We start from the raw sequence: 16,231 nt of genomic DNA on the forward strand, positions 1-16,231 counted from the left end.
TCATTCTGGTCCCATCCCCATCTTCCAGCACAGGGGACTGGGTACCTGGAAAACAAATGGTCTTACTATGAAACCCTGAGGCAAAGAAGGCATTAAGCACCTCAGCCTTTTCCCCATCCTTTGTCACTATATTTCTCCCCATATCCAATAAAGAATGGAGATTCTCCTTAGCTCTCCTTTTGTTGCTAATGTACTTATAGAAACATTTTTTTCTTTTTTTATTTATCTTCTATGGTGGTAGCCAGGTTAAGTTCTAGTTGGGCTTTGGTCCTCCTAATTTTCTTCCTGCATAACCTCACAACATCTTTGTAGTTCTGAGTTGCCTGCCCCTTCTTCCGAAGGTCATGAACTCTTCTTTTTTTCCTGAGTTCCAGCCTAAACTCTCTGTTCAGCCAGACTGGTCTTCCCGGCTGGCTCATCTTTTGGCACCTAGGGATGGCCTCGTCCTGTGCATTTAAGATTTCATTCTTGAAGAATGTTCAGCTTTCCTGAACTCCTTTGTCCTTCAGGACTGCCTCCCAGGGGACTCTGTCAAACAGGCCCCTAAATAGGTGAAAGTCTGCTCTCTGGAAGTCCAAGGTAGCAGTTCTGCTACCCCCTCTCCTTACTTCTCCATGAATCAAAAACTCTATCATTTCGTGATCACTATGCCCAAGACAGCCTCCAACAATCACATCACCCACAAGTCCTTCTCTGTTCACAAAGAACAGGTGCAGTGGGGTGCCTTCTCTAGATGGTTCACTTACCATGTTGTAAGACTTCTCCCAGCTGCTTGTAGAATATTTCATCTTCTCATTATTCTTATTAGGTGGTCTATAACAGACTCCCACCATGATATCTGCCTTGTTGGCATTTCCCCTGATTCTTGCCTGTAAACACTTGACCCTTTTGTCACTATCATGAATCTCTAGACAGTCAAAACAGCCCCTAACATACAGGGCTACCCCACTAGGTCTCCTTCCTTGCCTGTCCCTTCTGAAGAGTTTACAGGCATCCATTGCTGCACTCCAGTTGTGCAAGTCCTCCCACCATGTTTTGATGATTGCAACTATATAACAGTTTTCCAGCTGCACAATGGCTTCCAGCTCCTCCTGTTTGTTGCCCATGCCATGTCCATTGGTGTACATGCATTTCAGTTGAGCTGTTGATCCCTCCACCTTTTTTGGTGGAGAAACTCAAATTCCTGTGTGATTGTTCTCATGCACTTTCATGGTTTCTAAAACATCAATAACCCATGGGGGTCAGTGAGTGGGAGGATATTTCGGGATCTTTCTTTATAAACCTAGTAATAATGGCTTACTTATTTAAAATTAAATATTACAAGGTGCTATTCTGTATTATAGGCAACAAAATCTATCTTTTTGCATTTGATTTACTGGCACTCATGACAGGGTAAATATGGATCCCTTCCATTAAGATGGGATTTTAAGAAATGTAAAAACTTGACAATATGCACACAGGCGTATGAGTTTAAGAAGGACTTGTCACTATCATAAACTGTAGCAACATGAAGAAACAAAAGCAAATGGAGCAAGGAGTGCCTAGCTGGGTTTAGCCATGCTGCCAGTGATGTTTAGCAGGAGCATTCTGGACAGAGAATAGAACTACTTCAGAAGATTGAACTATAGTTACTGCTGAAGAACCATTTGTGATCACCTAGTCTGACTTCTAGTTCAACAGAAGCTCTATGTTTTCACAAATTAATCATTGCTGAACAGCAGCAATATGTAAGGAGAAAGCCAGATCTACGGTTTAGAGACAGAGAGGTATGATGGGAAGTCTTAATGAATGATAGTACAGTACTGTAGCCTTCCCTGCTGGACTGAAAAGTCTCTGTTTACTACATTTATAGTAATTATTAAAGTGTCTACAAATTTGTTAAAATAAGTAGTTGGAACTTATTTAGTTCCCCTCTGCATTAATTGTTAGTATGATTCTTGTTGAATATTCTTCAAGTGAATGAGACCTTGCAGAATTTTTGGGCACCTGAACTGGCCATATTGCTTCGAAGTAAGTTGTACCTCTGCTAGCTTTCAAGCTCTTACTCAAGATTCATGTTACTGTAGCTGAAGAGTACATTAGTGACTTTTGATCACAATTTTGTACCAAGGTCTCACATTTCTTTGATTATCTTTGGGTCCTCCAACTTTATTCAGGAACACTTCATACCAACTTAGAATCCTACACTTAAAGTCAACAGAAACTAATTCCTAACTTCCTGATGTATCACCTTGAATATTGATAGAAAAATGAATATTGTTTGCTTGTTTTCAGATTACCAAGTAATCCAGATCCACCAGTGTATTCTTCATTGTTTAAATTTTACCTCAGTAGCTCTGTGTATTGGGTTAACCTCTATTATAATAATTTTATGTTTTCTTCTAAGCCACTGATAAAAATGTTACATGGTATTGGAGCAAGAACAAATCCATGTGAAACATACCCACTTCATGTTAAGTTATACCTTCATTTTGAAATCCACCAGATTCTATTTAAGATATCCTACCAGTTTGGTATCTTTTTAAAAACACTACCTGAGGCTTGCTTCCTAGAAGTCAATGATTATTATTTCATTTATGTATTTATTTAAGTAATCTTTTAAGACAATCAAGATAACCAAGACAGTAAGTTATCAAGCAAACATAAAGACCTCTGTTTTCATAGAAAAAAACCCAAACACATTAATAAGTGTTAACTGGCTTGTTTTTCTGGTTATTCTTGCTGAGTTGAGTTTCATATTCAGTATTTTGCTAAGGGCTATTGTCACACCTAGAAGTCCATAACTGAATATTTTTGGTTAATATTTTTCCTTCCCTCTGAGACTAGTCCAGTATTCCATGATTTATTACTGATCCAACTAAGCAGCTCTTGAAAACTTCCTTAGAAGCTGCTCAGTTCTTATTACAATTGAAAACACTAGCTACTCTTTACTTGATATGAAACAAAACCATAATGTGTTCTTAATTGTTAGATCTACCTTTTTCTCAGAATTTTCTCAATAGTACTGTTAAAATGTCTTTTGTTTCCTTTATTCTTTCCAAAAAGAATAAACCCTTTCATTCCCAAATGGTGATATCATCTTTGAAATTTTACTTCCCTTGTCAATTTACAGAAGTTTTACCTTCTAATTTATATTAATGACCAACAGTAGTTTCGAGTGTAATGTCTCTTTTATGTTTTAGGAATTATTTAACTCCTCTCTGGCAGTTTATGTTCTTAAACACATGTGACATTCTCCAGAATTGTGGGGTTTATGAATTTTATGAAAGATCCTTCAGCAGTTGCCAGTCACAATTCATAAATAACTTGTTTATATTTTTCTCTAAGGTGATTTCGCTCATCAATGTGTTCAGACTTGTAAGACTACACCTTTTAAATTAAAAGAACACAAATATGTATGCCTTAATTTTTCATTTTTATATAATATTATTACAATATACTACTACTATACTATGTTATAGTAATTATAATCAGGTCATGCCAACTTGTAAATAAGCTACTGGTAATGTTTATCCTTTCCACCAGTTTCTTTTGCATGACAACAAGTTTAATATTCAATTTCCCCACACTAGATACAGCATTTTTTGAATCATAAATTGCTATATCTTTCCCCGTATCTATTTTTAAAAAGTATATATTTTAACAGTATTAGCAAGAAACCTATAGCTTACATGTCAGACTGAGCTCAGAATCTGAACTCATACACAACTTTTCTCCTCAGAATATTTTAAAAATATTCCGAAGCAACTAGTCATTCTGTCTTTAGCATGATATGGTGGTGGCTGGCAGAGAAGAAATGAATAGCTTATCCATCACATCATCTATAAAAGTATTAACTCATTCAAGAACTTTTCTGTCCAAACTACTAGTCTTGCTGAAAGAAAAAAACAGTCAATTTTTTATGTTGAATGTCATTCCCTCTCCTCTCCTGAGGATAGAGTTGTTTTCTTTAAAAAAAAAAAGGGGGAAAGTGAAAAATAATGTGAAATGAGCAGGTGTACATACTGGACACTGTGAAGAATTTGACAAAATAGATTAAATTAGAAAGTAGAATTTTGTTCTCTTTCCCCCTAAACTCAAAATATTTGTAATTGTATATAAATTTTAACAGCATCTGTGTCTACATTATTCTCAAAAATGGAAGTAGGAGAAAAATTGCTTGTTACATACACTTAGTTTTTGCATAGTCTGCTGTTTTTGGCTGAGATAGAATTAATTTTCTTAACAGTAGCTAGTATGGGCCTATGTTTTGGATTTGTGCTGAAAACAGTGTTGATAATATAGAGGTGTTTTTATTGCTATCAAGCTGTGCTCACACAGAGTCAAGGCCTTTTCTACTTTGCACACCACCCCACCAGCAAGTGCGGGTGCACAAGAAGTTGGGAAGGGACCCCGTCTGGCCAAAGGGATATTCCATACCATACAATGTCATTCTCAGCTGGGGGAAGAAGAAGGAAGGAGGGAACGTTTGGAGTTACGGCATTTGTCTTCTTAAGTAACAGTTATGTGTGATGGAGCTGTCTCTACTTTAATGGAGATGGCTGAACACCTGCATTGCTGATGGGAAGTAGTGAATTAATTCCTTGTCTTGCTCTGCTTGCATGTGTGGCTTTTGCTTTATGTATTAAACTGTCTTTAACTGAACCCATGAGTTTTCTTGCTTTTATTCTTCTAACTCTCTCTCCCATTCTACTGTGGGGAGAGTGAGCAAGCGGCTGTATGGTGCTTAGTTGCCTGCTGGGATTAAACCACAACAATCCTTTTTGGAGCCCAACATGGGGCTCAAAGGGTTTGAGATAATGACAGGTTTGATTGGAATGTGCTAGATTACAGTTCTTATTGTTGTTTAGCTATTAATTGGCAGGCTCCTGTGTTATTAATTGGAACGTTTTAGAAAGTGTAGAACCTGGGCAGTGATACAGATGGTATAGAATAAGGGGTGGATATTGTCCTGGTTTCAGCTGGGATAGAGTTAATTTTCTTGCTAGTAACTGGTATAGTTCTTTGGATTTAGTATAAGATTAATGTTGATAACACACTGATGTTTTAGTTATTGCTAAGTAGTGCTTATACTAAGACAAGGACTTTTCATATTCCATTCTCTGTCTATGAGGAGGTGCACAATAACCTGGGAGGGACAGGACAGCTAACCCAAACTGGCCGAAGGGATATTCCATTCCATATAATGCCATGCTCAGTGTATAACCTGGGGAGAGTTGGCCTGGGGCACCACCACTCGGGAACTGGCTGGATATTGTTCAGTGGGTGGTGAGCAATTGTATTGTGCAGAACTTATTTTGTTTTTATATTAGGAGTGTTTGTATTATCTCTTCCCTTGCTGTCCTATTCAACTGTCTTTATCTCAGCCCACAAGTTTTACCATTTTTCAATTCTCCTTTCCACCTCACCAGAGGGGAGGGATGGGGAGAGGAATGAGTGAGTGACTGCATGGTCCTTAGTTGCTAGTTGGGGTTAGACCACAACAGTCTTTTTCCTGTATGTTGTCAGTCCAGATCCACCCAAACCACTTCAGTCTTAGCAGCCTGGTGTTCTTCAGTGGCCTGAGATGGTAAAGCTGGGACTATAGCCCTCACTGGAACACACATAAAGAAATATTCCCATTTATAAATATGTATCTGATTGTGGACTACAGCTAGGCAAGTGTGCAGAAACATAAGTTAATAATCATGCACATATAAGAACCAATTTGTACTAATACATATTCATGCAAAGTAAAGAATAAAGTTATTTTTAAAACATGAACAGATTATCTCACTACTGTTGACATAGCATACACAGCTACGCACACCTGTGAAGTCCTCTAAAGTAAGCAAACAACTGCTATCATTGCTGTGTGGTTCCTTTTCCTTGGCTGCAAAGAAATAGGCAAACAACTCAGAAGAGATTGGGGCACTACTTTCTTCAAAACCACCAAACTTGCAGTTACCTCAGAGGAGTACAATATCAGATAACTAAGAGCATGTTAAGTCTTGCTTAGACTTGTAAAAGATCAGTCACAAAGCTATCCTAAACTAGCACAAACTAAGTTTTCTTATTTTTCCTTTTAGCCAAAGCTGAGGATGTGTTTTTAAGCACATCTTGTCTGCAAGAAAAAGATATATATTTAAATATGTTAAGTATAGTGATAGTGATTCCTTAAAATAGGAAATTGTTTAAAACTCAGCACTGTATTGTTGTATGTCTGTTTAGAGTGGGGAGATACAGCACCAAAGGAGAATGAGGACAAATCTGAAGATAGGAAGACATTATTGTGAAAGAATAAATGATGCGTTAAGTTCAACTGTCATTGCACAAACAACATGATCAAACCATAAGACAAGAGATATTACAAATGCTTCCAATAATGCTTTGACTAACAACTGTGAAATCACCGAGAAATATATATATCCTTACAGCAACGATGTTCTTCTTACATAATGGATTGACCAGAAGAAAAGAGGAACAGATAGACACATATGATAGTTACATTTCCATTTGGATGGCTTCCTTCCATTTTCTGAAAATCTTTTTTCACTGGGAAGGGGAAGGCAATCAGAAAGGGGCACTCCATGAGCTGTATCCTGCGTAGAATATACTTATGAGGAGTTATAGCACCGTTATAACCACAGGCTTGATCTGGAGTCCATAAGAGTAAGCAAGTGTGATTTACCTAAAAAAATAAAAATCATGAAACAATGTAACAACCCTCACTAAAATTGCAGCCCAGTGTTAACTTACTGTTATTCTTTGACAGTATCCAGATTCAAACACTGGAGAAGCAGCTTTCCAGCACAAAGTATCACTGACCTGAAAAGCCTTTCAGATGAGATGCAAAGCAGAGATACTGATTATCTGTAGCTATTACCATTTCAGTGGCAGTTTTGTGCATGGGGTTGTTATCACTACAGTGATAACACATTTTAGTTCGGGTAATATCATACTGACTGAATCCCATCCCTCTAGAATTGCATGTAGAACTTTTAAAAGTTCTGGCTCTGAACTGTCATGAAATACTTGATGAATGTTTTTATACAGCTGTTGCTTTTCTTCTTGGAAGTTGCTGTAGTGTAGTGGTGGGCAAAGTGATTTACTACAAGGTATCTTTCAGGGTAAAAGGCTATATATGGGTGGATAGAAATGTGCTTTCTTTTGTCTGCACCACCTGGGATGCCGAAGTATCTGCTGTCAGATAAATACCAAATTAATTATTCCTGAGACTCTCCAACTATGTCATACTAGACAGCTTTAGAAGGTACAAAAGTGTGTGTATATATATTTTTGATGTATATATCTCTCTCTGTGGTTTTTGATATGAGATTTTTTAAGCATAAGATATGTATATTGCTGCTTAGAGCTGTCCTTTTTGTTAGGAAGTATTTATTACTTTCTCTGACTACCACCAATTTTAAGTGGTTAATTCATCTCTGTTTTATATAACATACATTCTACAACACAATAAATGGAAATCAAAATATATCGACTATATTGAGACACTTTGATAGGTCCTGATGAGTATTTTTCAGAATTATTGTGCCATGGGAAAAGTATTATGGTCTTAGATAATTTATTTGCAGAATATTTTAATTTCCCATGAAAAAAACATCCATTACTCCCCGACTGTATTTATGACCACCTTGTAAGATAATGATTCATTCAGGCTGCAAAATAATTCTAAAAACATGGAGAACCCAACAGCTGAAATCCAACACCTGTACTGTCCCTGGAAACATGCAGTAGTTACATTCACATTCCAGTGCTCTAGTGCTGAGTATCTACATCTCTACTAACAAGCAAGCTGTTCCCTCCCTAAGTGTCTGCAATACCCAAGACCGCAAAAACTGGTAAGAGCAAAAGGATAGCAACTTACACATGAGACATGGATAGCAAAAAGCCATTCTGGTTGATAAAGCTATTTGATTGTCTGAAAACAACAGGGAGCCTGGCAGTCTAGGAATCTAAAAGACATTTAGCAAGCAAATATCATCAGTTAGAGAAGCAGAAGTAATAGTTACTGCATCTTAGTTCCTCTGTTTATTTTAGCTTTGTCTCCTTCCACTAAAGAACTCTCCCTGACTATCTAGTCACTGTTTTATCCTGGAAGATACCTAAATGGATATTTGATAACTTACCCATCACCTCAAGAACTTCTAACCAGTGCTTCAAGTTATGCTTAACCAAAATTTGGCCCTGGCATTAGGAAAAAGGGAATTATGGCCTTTTTTTGTTCCTAGTTGCTCTCAACCTTAAAAGTTCATAGAGATAATGAAATTTCCTTTAAATAAGCCAAAATTTGACCCAAAGATATTCAAATGTTTTTTCACAGAGCAGAAAAACTTTAATGAATAGAATACACCTGAAAAGCCAAGAAAATTATTCTTTCTTCTACCTTGAATGACATTTTCCCATGGGGAAATATCTATCAGTGTTGCCATACTGACACTATTTCCCTTATCCCACTAGGCCTACAACTGTCACATCTATTACATGTCATATTACATCTACTGAATATAAGATACAATCACCTTACACAAGCAGTTCATCTTACCTGCCAGACACAAGGATCATTGTTCTTTTTGTTGTTTTGTGTTTGGTTGGTTGGTTTTTTAAATTATCATAGAATTCCAGTATCTTCTGTTTATTATTACTGAGCCAAGGATTTCACAGATATTTACAAGGTAAGATTTAAGAAAAAGAAAATAAAAATGTTGGAAAAAAATTTAACTCTTCTTTATTTTCGTAATGGGGTCTTCAACAGCTTAAGACTACTATAACTGCATAGTGTGTTAACTCACTTCTGCAAAATACTGGAGATTATTTTATATTAATTTTTTTGAATGGTGGCTAATTGTTCATCTAGTCTAGATACTGATTTTGGCCACTCACTGAAATTTTAGACTCTTAGTCTAGAGAAGAGGGATTAAAGAGAATTGCAAACTTATCCATGATGTCTTATGAACAGAGATGAGAGTACAGGAAGATTCACAAAAGGTGATCCAAAGCACTCAGTCCATACAACTTTGCTCTGTTGATTGTACAAGACAGTCAAGGTACTGGAATTAACCCTTCCCAGTAACACTGCAGGGAGCCATTGGGAAATGCTCAGTGCTATCTGACTGGGAGATAGAGTCCACTGTGCACAGTGACCTTCTGCACCTTTTTTTAGGTCGCTAAAAGGATGGACAACTGAAAGTAATAGTAATAGCTATCTCTTGCAATTGAAAAATCAGAAGGCTCTGTCAGAAAGTGGGATATATCAGGGGTGAGCCCTGTCCAAGGAGACTGAACCCATAGTGCTCACACTACAGGGAAATGCCCAGGTTCGGGCTCATACCTGCCCATACTTGCCTGTAGCTACTCTGACTGAACACAGTCCCATCATCTTTAGCCAGCTGTGAGGTCAAATGGCAAAGATTTCTAAAAAGGGAAATAGAAGGTGGCTTTGGTTAGCCATAGTGTTGACAGTACTCAGCAAATAGAACACAGAACTGGGTGTCCAGAGCTATGTTTCTGGAGAATGTATATTAACTTATGCACTGCCTAAAACTCAAAAATATGCTAAGGAAACAGGAACCAAAATCCCTTCTGTCAGTGTCCAAGGAGAGAATCAATATTTTCCTGATTTGTTTCTTTCTGAACCTTCAAAACTTGTATTTCTGTGCATTTCAGTTTCCAGAAGCTGAATGGGAAAATCTAATCTATGGCCTGCTTCTCTGTGGCAATGGATAAGGACAATGTTTAATCTCTTTCATGTTGGGTAGCAATATGAACCAAGATGTTTTGCTTTTTACTGTCTCTTACACCTATATTTCTACAGGTATTTGTTGTTTTACAAACAGTAAATTGTTCACCTGAATTACAGTCTCAATATAATATTTTCTTTTTCTGTCATAAAATTATCTGTCAGAATTGCCTTTTAGGAAATTTGCTATGATTGGCGTTGAATTTAGTGCACTATCTGGGCATCATCTTTATGTCAGATCTCATTGATATGCCTTATTATAAATCTTGTATAAAAGAGTATCTAGAGACAAATACTCAATTAGAGCATTTATTAGAAAATATTTCTCTTTGGTTCTCTGAGGAACATCCCAGTTAACATTAATAACATTCTGTACAAAATAATTATTGTATATAATTGTATATAATAAAATAATAGTAAATAATAACTAACATGAAAATCAAAGACAGATATCTAAAGTATAAACAAGACACATGGCATTTTATGTTAACATAAAATTATGTTGAACTTGAAAGGCAAAGCCACTCACAGCTAAACCACAAATAAGCTCCTATAACTTTGTCCACACCAATAGTTCACTGTGTGAAGATTCATTGATTTCACTGTAGCTCTGCATGAGCAACAGGATTAACAGGATTTTGCCTCCTCTGACAAAAAAAAACCCTGAAATGCTTTGGCACATTTCCATTAAATTTCATCTTTGATTTTTGGAAACAGGCCATAAATATATACCTGCAAGAAGACCTCATCTGAAAAGTCTTCTGGTTTCTTGTTTTTCATAAGAAATGCATTTTATGATAAGGGTGGTGAAAAACTGGCACAGGTTTCCCAGAGAGGTGGTAGATGCCCCACCCCTGGAAACATTCAAGTTCAGGTTGGACAGGACTCTGAGCAACCTGATCTAGTTGAAGATGTCCCTGCTCATTGCAGGGGAGTTGGACTACATGGCCTTAAAAGATGCCTTTCAACCCAAAGATTCTATGATTCTATGACTCTATAAAAAGTATTAAAGTAAGGATAAATGTCTCCAAACACTGACAGATTAGGTATTGCAGTGAAATGTATCTTTCCACTTACCTGTAAATAAAAGGCAAGAAGACGGGGGAATACATATACATTTGTCAGTGAAAGAGTGACAGAGTGCCCAGCAGATCATTTATAGCACACTTTCAAACTAGGCAAATCTAGATTTCAGGTTAATGATTTTTCAGTTTAGTTTTCTTTACTTTTTTAACATCAATCAACAGCTTTCTTTTTCTTGTTTTTACATAGGATAATAAGAACTATATACACAATTTTGAAAAGAAAGTCAGCAGAAGATTAATGGGGGAAGCTTGCAACAGACTAAGAGACTCCTGGCATGACTGCATAATGGGATGTCCTGATGAAACCATGAGCTAACAACGATGCATCTAATGATAAACCAAGAGGTTGTAGGGCAAATCAGTTCTGTGCTCACCCAGAATAACCAGCCCAGAAAACCTGTCTGCACTGCACCAATGCAGTCACATGGTTTTCAAGCCTTCAGGGAGTATCCCTGCATATAGGACTGTGTTCTGCCAAGGGATGCAGTAGCTCAGGTTGGTAATAGCTTAGCAGTGTTCTACACCATCTAGGGATGTAAATTTGCCTTCATTCACAAGCTTGTTTAGTTCTGCACTTCTCTAAAATGTTGCCTGAAATAGCTTTAAGAAAAACTGTAAACAGATGTAAAGAGTTCTCTGAGGAGATATTTTAAGTAATCTAAATAGAATAAAAGATAGAGTAACCCCTTTGTACATTAACTGAAAGAAAACTAGTTTCAGTCCTGAAACATGGTCAGGCTATGGCTACAAGGTTCCTGTGGATCATGAGAGAAATACCATATCTAGCTATTGATTTTTTTTTCTTTGCACAGGATATTATTGAGGTACTTTTATTTAAATGTAAGAATCTTCAATGACAAATGAAGAAGATAATAAAAGCTTATGTTTCCTTAGAAAAATATATATTTTTATAGCTTAAAGAAAACATAGAATATATTTGGAAAAAATACTTGGAAAGAGCCAAGAAAACAATTTAATATATATTTTGAAAATAATTCAGTGCAAATTATTTTTTTCAACTTTTTTGGTGCAACAGAAAAGAGTATTTGGTGAAATGGTAAAATTATTTAATTCCTCCCTCAGTCAGACTGTGGTTTTGGATTATAATTTTATACGCTTATTTATTTTTCCTTCCCTTGCTGTCTTTAGCAACAAAGTAATTGCTGGAATGTGTCATAGTCATCAATGTATAAAAATCTTGTCCACTACATCTGAATTTCCAACATACTATAACCACTAAGTATTTTGTAATTTGCAGTAAAATCATCAGTGCCTCCTAGTTACTAACAGCTGATTATTATTAATCTGCTTGATGTTTTTTTGCACTGTATTGCTGGAATTTCTTTGCTCAATGCAACAGTATCTTCAGTACAAAAATATGAAGATTCGTCTGAAGCTATTACTGTTGTAATTAAGCTATACTACTGCTACCTCTGGGACAGAATACTTTAATACCTCTTTAGTGAAAAACAGGGTGAAGATACATTTCCTACAAAAGACAGAAGTGAAAGGTATAACTGTCTCAGAGAATACTTGGAGAGTCAAAGGGGAAAAAAAAGGACTCATTCAAACTCTTAATTTATCCTGTAAGCATTATTCCTTGGTACTAATACAACAATCAAGACTTTGCTTTTCCACCAGGGAGCCTTCAAAGATCATGAGAACAGATGAAGCATCTTGCCTAGCACAAAAGAGTCTGTTAACCTGCTTTTCTGCCAAGTCAAGATAAAGTATAACAACTTGGGTGAAATTTTAATCAGAGGTTGCTCTTAATGCCTTACCTTCACACAGAAACTTGAAATTGCTGAAGGATCTTTAGTGTTTTAGTGTTCTATTCATCTTCTCTTCCATGCAACTTCTTTGCTATGGTGACAATCAAGACCATCTTCAAGCTAGCCATTCCTTTAACATTTAAGACTGTGTTATTGCCAGATATGTGATACACTGTATACAATGTGTTGTACATTGCATGCCAAATGCTCTCTGAAATATTAATCTGTTGACCATATAAATAATATATTATGACATACTAGTGTGTATGACTTAAATAATCTAGACATGACTAGTGGAGACCTACAGAGGGTGGGTTGTAGTTGGGGTTTCATACAAGCCTTTCTGAAGCTGTGTTTTTTCACTCAGAACATAGGAGAACAGTAAGATTCTGCAGCAATCTGTCCCATGCAATTGCAAACAAGTATGTTAACAGTCCCAGTTGTTTCTGCTCTGTTTTACAGCAAACTCCGTTTTACTACTCTGGAACTCCTCCTGGAGTGAAGCACAGTATTGGTGGAGTCAAAGCACCTTGCTGTGGCCCCTGCATTGCCAATTTGGGCTGTGTTCATGACCTGGACTGAAGATTCTCCTTGAGGGTTTTTTGTATAAACAGACACCCATTACCCAAGGTTAAGGATTCAACAATGGCACCAATCAAGAGCTAGCTGTATGAGTCTGCTGCACTCCATCATTTATAGCGACTGGGGTACTTAACCATGGTGGCAACACTAAGCCTACATGACCTGAGGCAGACTCTTACTGGAAAGCTGAACATCATGGCTCTGATGATAAGGACAGCCTTCCTTCTGAAAGCAGCATCCCAGGAGAATTCAGAATAGGACGGGAAATCCTCTTCAAAGTAGATTTAAAGTCTCAAAACCTTTACGATACTGTTACTCACCTGTTTTGTTCTATCTCACACCTGTTTTCTTCTATCTCACCTCCCATCAGTAATGACTAGGCATTGCAGACCTGGTAAAGTAATTTTGGAAAAATATTTGATTTACCTTAGTTGTGCATGTAGAAGTTTATCTGCCAGAAATGAAGAGGAGAATCACTTAATGAGACAAAAAATATCATGGATAGGGAAGGATAAGAAAGCTGCAAATATAATCAAGCTTTTACATGTATGTCACAGGGTAAAGTCTGCACAAATGTATCATTCAGAAAAAATGAGACTTTGATTACATCTGCTCTGTTCTTTCTCATTAGATGATTCTAGTATGTGCTGGGAACGCAAAAAAAGTATGAGTTTTCATGAAATTATGGGGGAGGCATACCTGAAGGGCTGGTCTACATCTGTTCTGCTATTAATGAATTAAGTATGTGCTGGAGAGAAACACAAAACTCATATGAAGAGTTTTAGATCCATTTGGGGTGGGAGGACAGAAGATGGTAGTGATCCAGGTTTTAAATAAGAAGAAAGTTAAAGAGGCTAATCAGCAAGGACTCAAACACTTTGACTAGCTGGAGCACATGTCCTGTTCCCCTGAGTCAATGGTGCTGGGCACAACTGTACTGGACATCTTGGCTGGTGTGTCTCTTCTACAGAGCATGTATGCGTGTGGTAGACTTTAGAACAGAAATTTCTATCCATCCACTATACCCTCTATACTACTATGTCATCCAATTTATTAAATAAATGCTGGATTTCATATCACTGAGTGGTCTGGTTCTTCTGGCTACCTCATGCAAAATTCCCCCAAGATAACTGATACCTCAGTATCAAGTGAAAACTTAAAATAAATGGAGTAAGCTATCCCTGAATGGTGTACAGCACACTCATCACTGCCGACTGAACTACCCTTGCACACTCAGTCCTATATACTATTATTCACTAAAAAAAGTGAAGTCTCTTTGAAGCTTTCATGAGTTACAGCTTTACATAAAATTTTGACTTGTCAAAAACACGTAAAAGTTCTTTTTCAAGTTTTTTTTTTCTCAGCATTGACTTGTCTATTTTGTCTAATTAACCTCCAATGCATAACACTGTCTCTGATATTGTAAGAAAAACTGTTATATCCAACTATGTGCTTTGGTTTCCAGCTCAGCCACTTCTACTTTCTGTGCCCTTTCATTATCCTTTTACCTTTTTTCCCTCTGGATCATCAGAAATTATGCTCTCCATCCCATCTTCTTCCTTTAGGCAAAGTATTCAATATCACTGTAACACTGTGAAGCATCCAACATACAGCAGTACTCTGGAACTTCTCCAGGTATGTATTTTAAAAGACTGCAAGTAAAGCTGTGTTTTAGACAACTTGACTTTCCGCTTGTGATCATAGCACTGGAGTCTTATCTTGCATCTATGATCCATGAAGGATCTGAGGCTCCCCACTGTCATGCAAAAGAACACTGGGCCATTTCTGTGAGGTCAGATACAGCTTTTAAAACAGATTATCTGCCCAAAACTGTTCTGAAAGTTCCACTGAATTTTGAAAATATGTTTTGAAATACTAGTGCTCAGAGAAGATTCTGAAAACTTGAACCTCCCACAAATCCTTATCTTTATCACTATAATTTGTTTAAAAATACCAGTATGATTTTTAAGAAAGTTGCAGCTACAACTTACGTCAGATGAATTCCTCAGGCCTTTGACTGTGTTACTAGAAGGCATTTCTGCATGTGAAATCCAAACTAGACAATATTATATTTGATTTTATAACAATCTGTAAATAAAATAATTTGTCTTATGTCAGAGTTTATTGTGAATGTTTAACCATTTAAAAGGAATATTTTTGTGGACCTTCTAGTTTGTATTAACATCTATCTATATAAATAGCTTTGTTTCAAGTATGTAGTATTTTAAATGTATTATTTTAACTTTTTATTTAATTTAGAGATAGAAACATAATGTAAAGAATATTATTGAAATTAAGAGCTCTGTAATGATAGTGAAGACCTGGTCTGACTTACTAATAAAGTTTATTCAGAAAATAGCACATGAAATCTACTGTGTTTGTAGAATGAAGATGAAGGTAGAACTTTCAGTTTCATTTAATCAGGTTTTCTAGAGGTCAAAAATAACTTGCCTACTGTAATTAATACACACACGCACCTGGAAAGAATAACATCTGGTTTCTTCAGCTTTTTAATTTGTGCTTATTTGCAGCAAATAAGCCCTTGCAGTGCATAAATAAGTTCAAGATGATAAACATGGTATATATGCAAGAGATCTATCTTATATTTTTAGTAACAATGCCAATTTGTGTCAAATGCCTTATAGTGACAGGGAGAGATGCATAGACATAGCCAAGGACCTTATTTCATTACCTAGATTGTTCTCTGTTACTACTAATCAAGGTTACTACCTCTGTAACTACCCGGTATCACAATTCCTCCCTGTAAAGACCCTCCAATAGTAATGATCCAAATATCATGAGTTTTACAGGTTACACAGATGCATATGTGCATCCACATATTAGTTAAGTGTTTGTGTAATATTTATTTGCAGTCTGTGGTGGGTTGACCCTGGCCAGCAGCCAATGTTTGTTGCTTGCTCACTTCCCAGCACCATTCCCAGCAAGAAAGGAGAGACAAGAAGAGGAGCAGAAGTAAGAAAACTTGTGGGTCAAGATAAAGACAGTTTAATAGGGGAAGGAAAGAGGAAAACAAGCAAAGGAAATCACTCACT

This window comes from Phaethon aethereus (genome assembly GCF_964289735.1).
Source record: "Phaethon aethereus genome assembly, chromosome: Z".
NCBI classification, from domain to species: Eukaryota; Metazoa; Chordata; class Aves; order Phaethontiformes; family Phaethontidae; genus Phaethon; species Phaethon aethereus.